Consider the following 12665-nt stretch of genomic DNA (forward strand, 5'->3'; position numbering starts at 1 on the left):
CCCCACACACACACCCACGCCCCCGCCCCACACACACACCCACGCCCCCGCCCCACACACACACCCACGCCCCCGCCCCACACACACACCCACGCCCCCGCCCCCGCCCCACACACGCACCCACGCCCCCGCCCCACACACGCACACCCCCCCCCACAGCACCCCCCCCCACACACACACACACACCCACCCCACAGCACCCCCCCTACACACACACACCCACCCCACAGCACCCCACACACACCCACCCCACAGCACCCCCCCCCACACACACACCCACATAACAGCACCCACCCCCCCACCCCACAGCACCCACCCCCCCACCCCACAGCACCCGCCCCCCCCACACACCACAGCAACCGCCCCCCCCACACACCACAGCAACCGCCCCCCCCACACACACACACACCCACCCCACAGCACCCCACCCCCACACACACCCCCCCCACACACACACACACCCCACAGCACCCCCTCCACACACACACCCCCCCCCCACAGCACCCCCCCCACACACACACCCACAGCAACCACTCCCCCCACACACACACACACACACACACCCACCCCACAGCACCCCGCCCCCCACACACACACCCACCCCACAGCAACCCCCCCCCACACACACACCCACCCCACAGCACCCCCCCTACACACACACCCCACAACAACCACCACCCCCACACACACACACACCTACCCCACAGCACCCCCCACACACACACACCCACCCCACAGCACCCCTCCCCCACACACACCCACCCCACAGCAGCACCCCCCACACACACACACACACCCACCCCACAGCAGCCCCCCCACACACACCCCACAGCAACCACCCCCCCCACACACACACACACACCCACCCCACAGCACTCCCCAGAGACACACACACCCACCCCACAGCACCCCCCAACCCACACACACACACACACAGCCCTCTCACACACACCCAAACACCCGCCACCCCGCCCCACACCAAATGTCTGTTCCACACACCGATTAACCAATTATCCCATCTGCTGTTAATGATAAATGGCCACTATACAGAAAACAGAAGACACTCACCTCCATTAGTCACTGTGCTTATACTTGAGAGATGCTGCTAGCTGTGATAGAGATACACACTTAATCCTGCTTTCTCCTACAAACTCTTAAGCTACATTGCTTTTAGTATCATCAACCGTCTGAGATCTGAGAAGGCTAACTCGGTATAATCCAAGACTGAAAGACTGTATTGTGTTTAAAGTTCTATTGACACAACATCATATCTTGTGACTGACTGACTGATTCTGGGGTTAAACTAGATCATTCTGTCAATGCCTAGTCATTCTTGAATATTTGGCTTTACAAAATGAGCATCTGCAATGTCAAGGTTTTCAACCCCACTTATGCAGCTTGTACATTTAAATTTCTTTTATTATTCGTTCATGGGATGAGGGTGTCATTGGCTAGCATTTATTGTTCAGATTGGATCACTGTGGGTCTGGAGTCACATGTAGGCCAGACCAGGCAAGGATGGCAGATTTCCTTCCCTAAAGGACATTATGGGTTTTTACAACAATCGACAATGGTTTCACGGTCAATCAAACCTTTAATTTAAATTTCACCCATGGTGGGATTCGAACCCGGGTCCCCAGAGCATTGCCCTGGGTCTTGAATACCAGTCCAGTGACAATACCACCATGCCACTGCCTCCCTGACATCTCATGATGACATTGTTCAATAGAGGTTACAATGTTGGAATCTCAGTTAACCATTCAGGCCCCTGTCAAACCATTCAATCAGATCACGACTGATCTGGACATCAAGTCTATTTCCCCACCTTTTTTCCACACTTGATACACAAGAACACAAACAGGAACAGGCCCCTCGGCTACTTGAACATGTTCTGCCATTCAGCCCCTGGAAACCTTTGTGAAGCAAAAAAAAAAAACCTTGCATTTATGTAACACCTTTCATGACCACAGAACATCCCAAAGCGCTTTACAGTCAATGAAATGCTATTGAAGTGTTTCAGCCAATCTGCACACAGCAAGTTCCCACAAACACCAATGTAATAATAACTAGATTATCTGTTTCTAGATTCTGATTCAGAGATAAATATTGACCAGGAAACTCCCTGCTCTTCTTCAGGTTAGTGCTGTGGGATTTTTTTTTTTTTAGGCCCACCCGAGAGCGCAGACGGGCCTCAGTTTAACATCTCATCTGAAAGATGGCCCCTCTGACAATGCAGCACTCCAGTGAAGAGCCTCGACTTGCCCTTAAGTCCTGGGGTGGAACTTAAAGCCACAAGCTTGTAAGTCAAGAGGCTAGAATAGTACCAACTGAGCCATGGCTAACACAAGACTCAGTCTTGAAATTTTAATTTGACCCCCCCCCAGCCGCAAATGTGTTTTTTTGCAGGCGGGGTGCCGGGTGCTGGAGAAGGGTTTGGAAAAAGAGATTTCTAGATTTCCACAACCCTTTGTGTGAAAGAAAGTGCTTCCTGTGTCATTTAAACAGAGGAGCATTTTCACTCGGTCTAATCGCAAGAGGGTTCCTTTGTTCAGTATTTCAAGTTAGCCTTCAGCCCAGCAAGCAGCTGGTAATTATAATGCTTTTTTGGCAAGAAAAGAGACACACGAGTAAGCTGTTAACTGGAGTAGGGTCTACGGAAGGACCTAGTTCCCAACTGTTAAACACACGCCAGTGCTTTCAGATGAGCATTTCATGCTTCCAGGGTCACTGCAAACCAACAGTCTTTCGAACACAAAGTAACTTCTGTTGCAACATCCATTCTCAGCGAGAGTGCTTACTGAAGTATTAATTATCTTCTCCATGTGAAAACAGCACTTAGGAGGGTTTTAAAAATAAAACTCTCAACCTCCCAGCATTTTCAGACAGTCATGGCACAGTACATTTATTTTTGACAAGGCTTGCATTTCTATAGCATCTTTCACAAACTCAGGACATTTCTTTTTATTCGTTCATGGGATGTGGGCGTCATGGGTAGGCCAACATTTATCACACATCCCCAATTGCCCTTGAGGTGGTGGTGAGCTGCCTTCGTGAACCGCAGCAGTCCATGTGGTGTAGGTACACCCACAGTGCTGTTGGAGAGGGAGCTCCAAGATTTTGACTGCAATGGTTCAAGAAGGTGATTCATCACTATCTTCTCAATGGCAGTTAGGGATGGGCAACATGTATTGGGCGCCAGCTTCTGACCTCTCACGTGGACTAAAAATCCGATAGCACCATGTCAAAGAAGAGCAAGATCGTTCTCACCGATATGCTGGGCAATATTTATCTTTTAATCAACATCACCTAAAAAAAGGTGTTTGGTCATTGCTGTGTGAGGGAGCTTGCTGTGTGCAAAATGGCTGCTGTTTTCTCCTCATTATAACAGTGACTACACTTCAAAGATCCTTTATTGGTTGTAAAGTGCTTTGGGACATCCTGAAAGTGCTATAGAATGACATCGCTTTATTTTATATAAGGAGAAACAGTTTTCATTGCCAAGAGGTTCAATAACCAAAGAGCACAATCAGGGAAGTGAAGAGTATACACCAAGTTGATGATGATCTGGAATGCACTGCCTCATCAAGATGAAGTCCCTTTAACTGGATGGCTCAAACTGTGACATCACAGTGTGATCCTGACCCTCATACCGAGCATCCCAGTGAGATCAGGCATCACAACAGGTTTGTAAACTGGGTCAGTTTGAGGCAGGAGGCTGCACAAGCAGTTTAAATGAAGGTGAGGGAGCTGCACTGTGACTAGCTGGTTGAATTCTCTAGGAATCAATGTGGTTGGCAAGAACATCTGATCAGCTTTGCTTTGGGGCAGGAGTTTGAAGCTTGGAAATATTGTGAACAGGCTGTCACTGGAAAGGTTGTTTTGGAGGTGATTTGTTTAGACCTGTACTTCCAGCTTGTATCATTCCCTCTGAAAATCAAAGTAACAGTAAAATTCACTGTAGCAATGGTGCAAATCCTACAAACTAGAAGTCAGTGATTGCTGGCGGTTCTGACCAGCTTGTCCTAGACCCTAGGAGAGAGTGTGTGGGACAGTTCAGTTGGATTAACAATTTAAACAGTGCAGGGAGTCAGCCCGAACTCACCATCTAAACAAGCAAGAGGCTCCCTATTGAAATGGCTGATTGATATGGAGCTGTGCCCCTTTCAGAGTGCAGTTTTGGGACTGAATGATTGGGACTAAATAAGGGGAGGCGCAGAGAGGGAGAGAGAGAACGAACAATTGGATAATTTCCAGTACAAGTATCCACCAGCACTGAAAGCCCAAAGTTATGGCTCGAAGAAAATTCTTCACAAGAGGGTTTTTGAACAAGTGTTATTGAGACAAGGAATGGAAGAGGAGAAGAGAAAGTGGGGGATTAAGTGGCATCAGCTGAAGAGCTTGCACTGGACACAGGTGGACAATCCAAATGGTGCCATTCTCTGCTGTAATGGAGCAGTAGATAGTGAACGGATTGGAATGGGCAGCAGGTTACAGTCATCATTTGTCCCAGTGCGGAGGATCAAGCAGATTCTACAGTGTGAACATCTAAACAAATTCAGTAACACTAAGGGCACAGCAGGGTCGAGAGCTTCACTTGTCATGACCTGATCTCCAATGGCTTTACGCAAGCCTGGATTACAGTTACTGATATTTACCAGGGCTCAAGTGGGCAGCAATGCCCCTAGAGCTGTACTGACCAAACTTGTTACTTGTCCACACAGCTCAACACTGGTCCAGGTGGCAACTTTCGGAACAAAATTGAATAGATATGTTTACAGGTTAAAGGGCTTCCTATGAGGATCAATATAAAATGCCTGCAGTCGTCCTTGTTTTAGTAATCCAGTGATTTGAGAGATTTCTTTTTCTGTCACAGACTGATGTCAGGTCTGTCGCGTTCTTATAATGATATAAGAACTCGAGTGTAACCTCCAGTCTGAAATTGTTGATTCCAGTTTGAGGGTTGGGTCAGACCTCAGGCACAACTATTGCTAGATTTATCCGACCAGTTTCCACTGACCAGAACCCAAATGTGGGACATGGGGATCTGGTATTATTATTTCAGATCTCCAGCATCTGCAGTATTTTGCTTTTATCCAACTTTGGGACACGTGGGTCAGGCAGATCTTCCTGCAGGATTTGGTGCATAGCCCAAATTGCCTATCACCAAATCCACTGGGGCCAGATATACTTACCAACAGGTTAATGTCTTGCAAGAGAGTTGAGGGAACAGTCCCTTGAAGAGAGAGAGGACCATCTTCAAAGACTGTTCTCTGCAGCAACTGGTGGTGTGCATGTCCTCAATGTGGGACCGGGGTCTTTTATCCAGTGGACCTTGCAACACCATTCCTCCTGATCTTGCTGCTTGGAGTTTCTTCAGGTAAGGCGGCCTTTGATACTGGGAGCTTCATTGGTGAGTAAGCAGAGGAGTAGCTGCAGCAGAACCTTCAGGCATTTCCGAATTGGCACAAAATGATGTGGGGGTTGGGGGTGGGAGAACATTGCTCACTTTGTAGCTATGTATAGGCCCCTCCCACTCCCCTCCACCAATCCAATCCGCCGTTCCCCTCTCCGCCAATCAAAAGCGTTCTGCTCCATCTGCCTTTGAGGTTTTTTCTGGAACTCAATATCCTTTGTACTAACCTCAGGGGAGTCTACCCCACTCAGGGTCATCTATGCTGTGTGGCAGGACAATTCCCTGTGCTTCCATGTGTAGCGAGTCACTCTGGATATTTGACTCTAGGAGACTAGAAGTAGTGAGTATCCTCTCTGTTAGCAACTTGAGCTTCAAGGTTGTCATTTGGTGTCAACAAATTCTTTTCTGGGGTTTGCCAAAAGTTAATATTGTACAGGAGCAGAGGAGGGAGGGGAACAGTATGTGGGATTGTCCTCCAAAGTTAGGAGATCCAAAACATGTCTTAAAATCGAGGGCATGTCTCAAGAAACTTTCCCCAGGCAAATTGTGCTGGTGCACCTTGATAATTAGGTCCATGATTCCCTCATTTGAACTGTGAAATGTTCAGGAGCTGATATTTCATTCAAACATTTCTGGCTTAGTACTGTCAAGAAGCTATGCCCCTTTATTTTTGAAAATATGATTTTTCAACTTTCAACTGACTGGAAATTTTATAATTAGAACTGATACAAAGCAAACTGCTTCAAAATACACGGCCACATTCCAAGGTGAAGGTGAGAAACAAACAACTCACCCTCAGGGGAGTGTGAAGAGAGAGGGATCCTATAATTCAGATACCCATCGAAACTCGTCACTGTCTCAGGAAGAGATATTAAACATTAAAAGTACTGGATATTGAAACAATGGCTGCCACAGGCAGACACACCCAAAACCTGGGTGAAGAATTTCACGGCAAGGCTGCCCAGCCACCTGAGGGAGATTGCAAGTGACACAGGCAGTGTCTAGAAAGTCTTGAGCAGAGGAAGCAGGCTGAAGGCTGCTGTCTCTCTTTTGGAACAAGAGTGTTGTCCGGCTCGAAAAGCCAACTCTACCAGAAGCCCACCAGTGAACCAAGGTCTCATAATATAATCGCGTGATCTTTTTCCAAACGCATCCAAGAAACCAGCTAACCCAGATCATCCACAGCGTTTTAAAATCCACACCTCAAGGACACTTAACTATATATTCTTTTACCTTTTTTAAAATTGGATTCTAACTCCCCTTATTTCTGATGTGTGTGTGGGGTTTGGGTGTGGCGGTGGGGCGCGATTACTAGACATAGTGGTTTAATTATTTTTCTCAGGTCTAGTGGTTGATAAATTTGCTCTTCCTTTGACTCAAGAAAACTTTGTTCGATTGGCTCCTTATTGCTCACAGCTCAAGTAGTTAAATACATTCTGATTTGGAAAAGGCATATCCTCGTTGAAATGAATCCTAAACATTTGTTGTGACCAAATGAGGAGGTTGAATAGAGGGGAGCCAGTTCACTCCTCCTCACCTGGTCATAACAGTACCTGCGTTCTAAACCATACTATGGCCTAAAGGAATGGTATCAGCTCCCAGTAAGTTATAAGGTGTTAGCACCGTAAGGAAAGAAAGATTGGTGTAAAGGTATCGTTCAAGTTGCACTGACACAGAGGTAGGAACTCTGAACAACCCCCGATAAAGTTTCAAGTCATTGCTGAATGCTGTCACTGTAGTTGCTGGTTCAAGCTGAACTCGAGATCGTTGGACACCAGGCTCAAGTCCTGCGTTCAGATGGCATCAGCAAATTAGAAGTGGAAAAAGCAATTGCATTGCTGTATCAGGGCCAGGGTGATCTCCTGGACTCATTCTGATTGTCAAAGGGGGTTGGAGAGGAATTTCCCGGATTTTTATTTCCCAACATTGGTCCCAGTCTTTACATCTGGTTTCTTGCCCCTCCCGGGTGATCACGTGGTGGGTGGGTGGGAGACAGGGGGCAGGGGTGTCTATATATTGCAATGGACAAAGCACCATCGTTATGTGTGACTGGCTGGAGACGCAAGTGTGTCTTTCACTTCTGGAAATTAACTACCTAACTGTATGTTGTCTGAATTGTGCACGGATCACAGCAAAGAACAGAAAGGGGAAGAAGTGAAGTCTCCAATGAGTGAATTATCTCTGGATTACGAGAATTCTCTGAACCACGTACCAGGCAGGTCAATCCTCAGTCTGCCCATATAAAAAGATTCGGTGGATAAAAATCATGAAGCTTTTCCTATTCAGTAAGTATAATCTTGCACACTGCTGTCCCATCTCTCAGTCATGCCATTGCTTGAAGTAGACAATGAAAAGTGACCAAATCAGTAAAATCTCTGGACAATTGTTCGCAAACTCCCTGAGGCCCTGGGAGAGAAGTATCATAGTCTAAAGTAACCCTGGAATTGCCAATGTCCTCCTAGGAACTTTTCAAGTTCCCCTCTAAAGAAGTGTAGTGATGCCATACTCACCCCACAGAGGTTGATGGCTCTGTGACAAGCCATAGAATAATACATTACACAAGGGGACCATTTGGCTCAATATACCTGTGCCAGCTCTTTGAAGGAGCTATCTAATTAGTCCCTGCCCTTTCCCCACAGCCTTGCAAAATATTCCCTTTCAAGTACCTATCGAATTCACTTCTGAAAGTTAGGGAATGGAATTATTAGTGAAAGGAATTCTGTCCTGTGATCCCCAAAGTTCAGTAACCCAATCCCCAAATCCCATGTCAGTAAAGCCTGGATTTGGCTTGTTCAGTCACTAAAGAACTGGTGGCACTTTCAAAAGCCTCTAAAATACATCAAGGTATATCCCCAAACCCTGACTGAAACGAAAGTTGTGAATTGGTATGAAATAAATATTAAAGGGTAGGGTTTGGGAGTGAAGAATTGAGTGGAGGAAACCTAGAGAAGACTGACATCCTCACTCAACTATATATTAAGGGACTGAGTTGGTTGTTGAGTTTCCAACTGTCCAGAAATTTAAAATCCTGGATGTTGTTATAAGCAAACCTGGGGGAAAAAAAATCAACAGCATATTTAAAAAATTACCTTTTGTTCCATTTTCTTAAAACACTTCTGATTATTCGTTAGAAAAATATTGGAGATGGGCAAAATAGCAATTGGAGGCAGGAAGTAATGTGATAAAACCTCCAGGAATACATCCAGCCAGAGTTGGCAACCCTAGTTGTGTGACTCACATCATTTATATATTTTGACAAAATAAGAACTGTACGAATTGATAATTATGGGTGGCACAAAAACACGTGCAGAATTTGATCTGTGTTGAATAATCACTGACTGCTGAGGCACAAGTGGGTCTAAATAACAGTTTAACAAACAGAGGCAGCACATTAATGGCACAGTAATTAACTTGAGCTATAATAGGCTTTATTTTGGAAATAATTAGTTCCCAAACTCTCATTACCAATGGCTTGCCAAAATACAATTGAGTTTCCTTTCGATCACAGCTGCTAAAAGTTACAACCAATCAAGACAGCGTTAACCCTTCGCTACCCAGAGGCTTAAAAAAACTTTCGCCCAATAGGAGATTAGAATTCCTATTTTGGGGCCACCTTCTCGGTTTGGCTTTGGGATTCTCATGAGATAACGTGTTTATAGCTCACAGGTCATGTTGTGCATGCCCCCAGGCACTTGGGAGAGTAGAATGAGATGCCAGAGAGTAGTAGAAAAAAAGAAAAAAAATGCCTACAAATAATATGGCACCTTCACTGGACAGCTGCCAACTATAAACCATAGGGTCTCTTTAACCACTTATCAACTTGCCTGGCCACTTTCAAGGATTTGTGTATATGGATACCATATACTCACCTGCATATACATTTACCTATATATTCATATATGCTCATCTACACATTTCAACATCCCGCCATCTATAGTACATTGTCCTTCAACATTAGTCCTTCCAAACTTTACAGTTCTTCACTGAAGGCTATGTTTCTGCTCTTTTCACCATCTTGGCTATGTCATGCTGAAGCCTATAACTATTCTCATCACTATCCACTACTAGCTAAGTTTTGTAACATCTGCAAACTTTATAATGCTGCTCCCTACATCCAGATCTAGGCCATTTACAAAAATTGGAAAGAGTAACGGACCCAAAACTGGCCCTTGGGGAACACCACTGCAAACCACCTTCCAGTCTGAAAAACAGCCATCCACCATCTTACATTACTATATCCTGACCTTAGGACACTCCAAAGTGTTCTGTAGTTAATTAAGATATTTGAAGTGTCGACACTGGTGTAATGAAGGAAACACAACAGTCAATTTGTGCACAATAAGGTTCCACAAACAGCAATGTGATAATGACCAAATCATCTGTGTTTGTGATGTTGACTGAGAGATAAATGTTTGCCAAGACACTAAGAATAATCCTCTTACTCTTTTACATCAGAGCCTCAGTGTAACTTCTTATCTGAAAGACAGTGCAGCATTCCCTCAGTATTGCACCGATGTCAGCCTCGATTACAAGCTCTGAAATGGAACCGAATGCACAACCTTCTGAGTCAAGGTGAAATTTATACCACTAAGCAATAGCAGATACTACACCAAGTGTTGTCAACTCTGGTTGGACCATAACCCAGGATGTTTAACTGCATGAACCCCACCACACCTCCAGCCACCTTACATCCATGTTTCCATGATGAGGCAAGCATTTGATAATGGTGTCAATGATACCAACCTTCCCCCATGCTCCAGAAATGGCCACATACATTGTGCGCTTTCTTTTTGTGGAGCGCACATAAACATTGCCTTCTGGGTGACTCGAATAATTCAATCGGGACCTCAATACAAGCTCGATTGGCACCCCATTCACCACCTTAAACATTCACTCCCTCCACTACCAGTGGACCATGGCTGCAGTGTGTACATCTACAGCAACCCGCCAAGGCTTCTTCGACAGCACCTCCCAAATCCACAACGTCTGCCACTGAGGAGGACAAATGCGGGAGGCACTCGGGAACACCACCACCTGCAAGTTCCCCTCCAAGCCACACACCTTCCTGACTTGAAAATATATCACCATTCCTTCACTGTTACTGAGTCATAATCCTGGAATTTCTTTTCTAACAGCACTGTGGGTGTACCTACACCACATGGACTGCAGCGGTTCAGGAAGGCAGTTCACCACCACCTTCTCAAGGCCAATAAATGCCAGTGATGCTCATATCCAATGAACAAGTAAAAAGTCACACAGATCATATCCTTCCTGGGGTACATGGCTCACCCCACACCAAATGGTGCAGTTACTCACTTAACCACTGGAGGAGCTCTACACGATGGAATAAAAAAAAACAGCCTAAACTTAATCTCCTTCTGTCTCATTCACAAAAACCGCCAGGTACTACATTTAAAAATGTTCGGCAAGGAAACAGAGGGGTGGGAAAAGCAGTTTTCCATCTATTTCTGAAATGATACAGCTACAAAAACTGCACCGAAGCACTGTGGCACAGAGTAAAAGTAATTCATTATTTATGCTTCTTAAATTATTAAAACATGAACTATGGAAATGGAACACTTTAGCGCAGAGTTTCCTATTGCCAGTTTAATGATTAAACACCTCCTAGAAGATTAAGATAGTTTCACCTACATAAACCCAGTCCATCCATAAAAAAATCTTTTCGCCTTGAAAGACATTTGAACATAAGAGTTAGAAATTCATCGGGGGGGCATAGTGTAAAGCAACAGGCAGTGAAATCTGGCACCCTTCATTTCACTCCGTCCGATTTTTAGCAAAAAACAATATTGAAATCAGACTGGTCGATTCGCTATCGTCCAGTTTAGGCTATTTTCCAAGACAAATTTCTATGGCCATATGGGGCAAAATCAGACTCTGCCAGCCACACAAAACAGGCTGGTCGCCGAATCAGTCATTTGTTTTACGTTGAGGCGGAATGGAGGAAGGAGTAAACCATGTAGCTGTGTAAAACCGGTCAGAGGTTTGGGATGAGCTGCTTTGGCGCTGTTGAACTGATGCAGACCAGTTCTGGTGCATTCACCTTTCGGCCAATGAGGAGGTCGCTGAGAGGCTTTTTTGGGGGGAGAAGGATTTGTGGGAAAGGGAATGCCCTCCCCACTGGCCCCTTGCATTCAACTACAATCTAAGGGAGGCATGGTGAAAAGCAGAGTGTGCTGACTGATTATTAGTGGTTTTCAGATCTAGCATCAGGCCAACAAGTAATCACATTCAAACAGTACTAACACTGCAAAGAAATAGGCTGAGTTCCCCCTTTATAAAATTATTCTATTTCCCCAGTAGATATTTTAACAAGAGGCTTGTGCCTTTAAGCAATGGTACTTAAAAGCTGTTTCCACCAGAGGAGTAAAAAAGGGAGAAATATTGAACTGCATAATCAGTACAAAAACCACAGGAAGCTTTCCAACAAGTTATCTCTAGATTCAAGGGTTCTCCTGGAAAGGGTAGGGCAGTTAGCAGACTATAATGTTTAGCAGCAGTAAATGTGTGGAAAATGGAAAGAGCCAACTTACTGGCTAAAGGAGGCTTAAAATTGAGAGTAAATTCAACTCGGCGCTAACCAAGTATCTAAACCACTAAAAAGGGCCCTGCTACTAATTAATAATTAAAAGCAAAATTCAAGTCAACGATTCACAAATGCATTCATTTATAAAAAGTTAATTTGTAAAGTCTCTTAGACAAAATCAATCCATTCGCAAAAAAATTAGGTTTACAAACAAAAGTTGCAAAAATCAATTCAAATGCACAAATGAAAATCAATTGTCGAAACGTAACTGAATTCCTAAATTGACAAAAAATACATTTGCAAAATGAAACGTTAAATTCAAGCAGCAGGGTAGCTGAAATAGAAAAAAAAGACTTTTGGTACAAGTCACAATTTAAACCAAAATGGGAAACTAACAGTCAGAGAAGGGGGAATAGCAACTTTCTGGTCACTTTCCCCCATGAATTTAAAAGTGACTTTGTGGCGCGAGTGAATGGTTCTCAGCTGTCCCCGTCACTCGCTGGAACCTGAGACGGTTCAAATCCGCTGTACAAACTTGCCTCCAATCCAGAAGAGCGAGGAATCCAGTCTGCAGCGGTACACGCACTTCCCAAACTCTCATTCCACGCTCTGTCAGTCTCCATGAGTTGGCAGGAGTCCCGTGAGAGGCGTTGTCATGTGATGAAACAATTCCAGAGAAAGGAGGCGTTGCTTTCCTTCACAATAATA

At 45.0% G+C, this 12665-nt stretch overlaps 1 protein-coding gene across 1 annotated transcript in view; it reads right to left on the reverse strand.

Annotated features, from left to right (window-relative positions):
• The window catches only part of ppfibp2b (PPFIA binding protein 2b), a 254599-nt gene extending 242072 nt beyond the window's left edge, over positions 1-12527 (reverse strand). The window contains exon 1 of the mRNA XM_078549397.1: positions 12497-12527. The gene's annotated coding sequence lies outside the window, so the exon portion shown is untranslated. The remainder of the gene's footprint in view (positions 1-12496) is intronic.
• Positions 12528-12665: the final 138 nt, after the last annotated feature.

This window comes from Cetorhinus maximus, chromosome 9 (assembly GCF_964194155.1).
Source record: "Cetorhinus maximus chromosome 9, sCetMax3.hap1.1, whole genome shotgun sequence".
Classification (NCBI taxonomy): domain Eukaryota; kingdom Metazoa; phylum Chordata; class Chondrichthyes; order Lamniformes; family Cetorhinidae; genus Cetorhinus; species Cetorhinus maximus.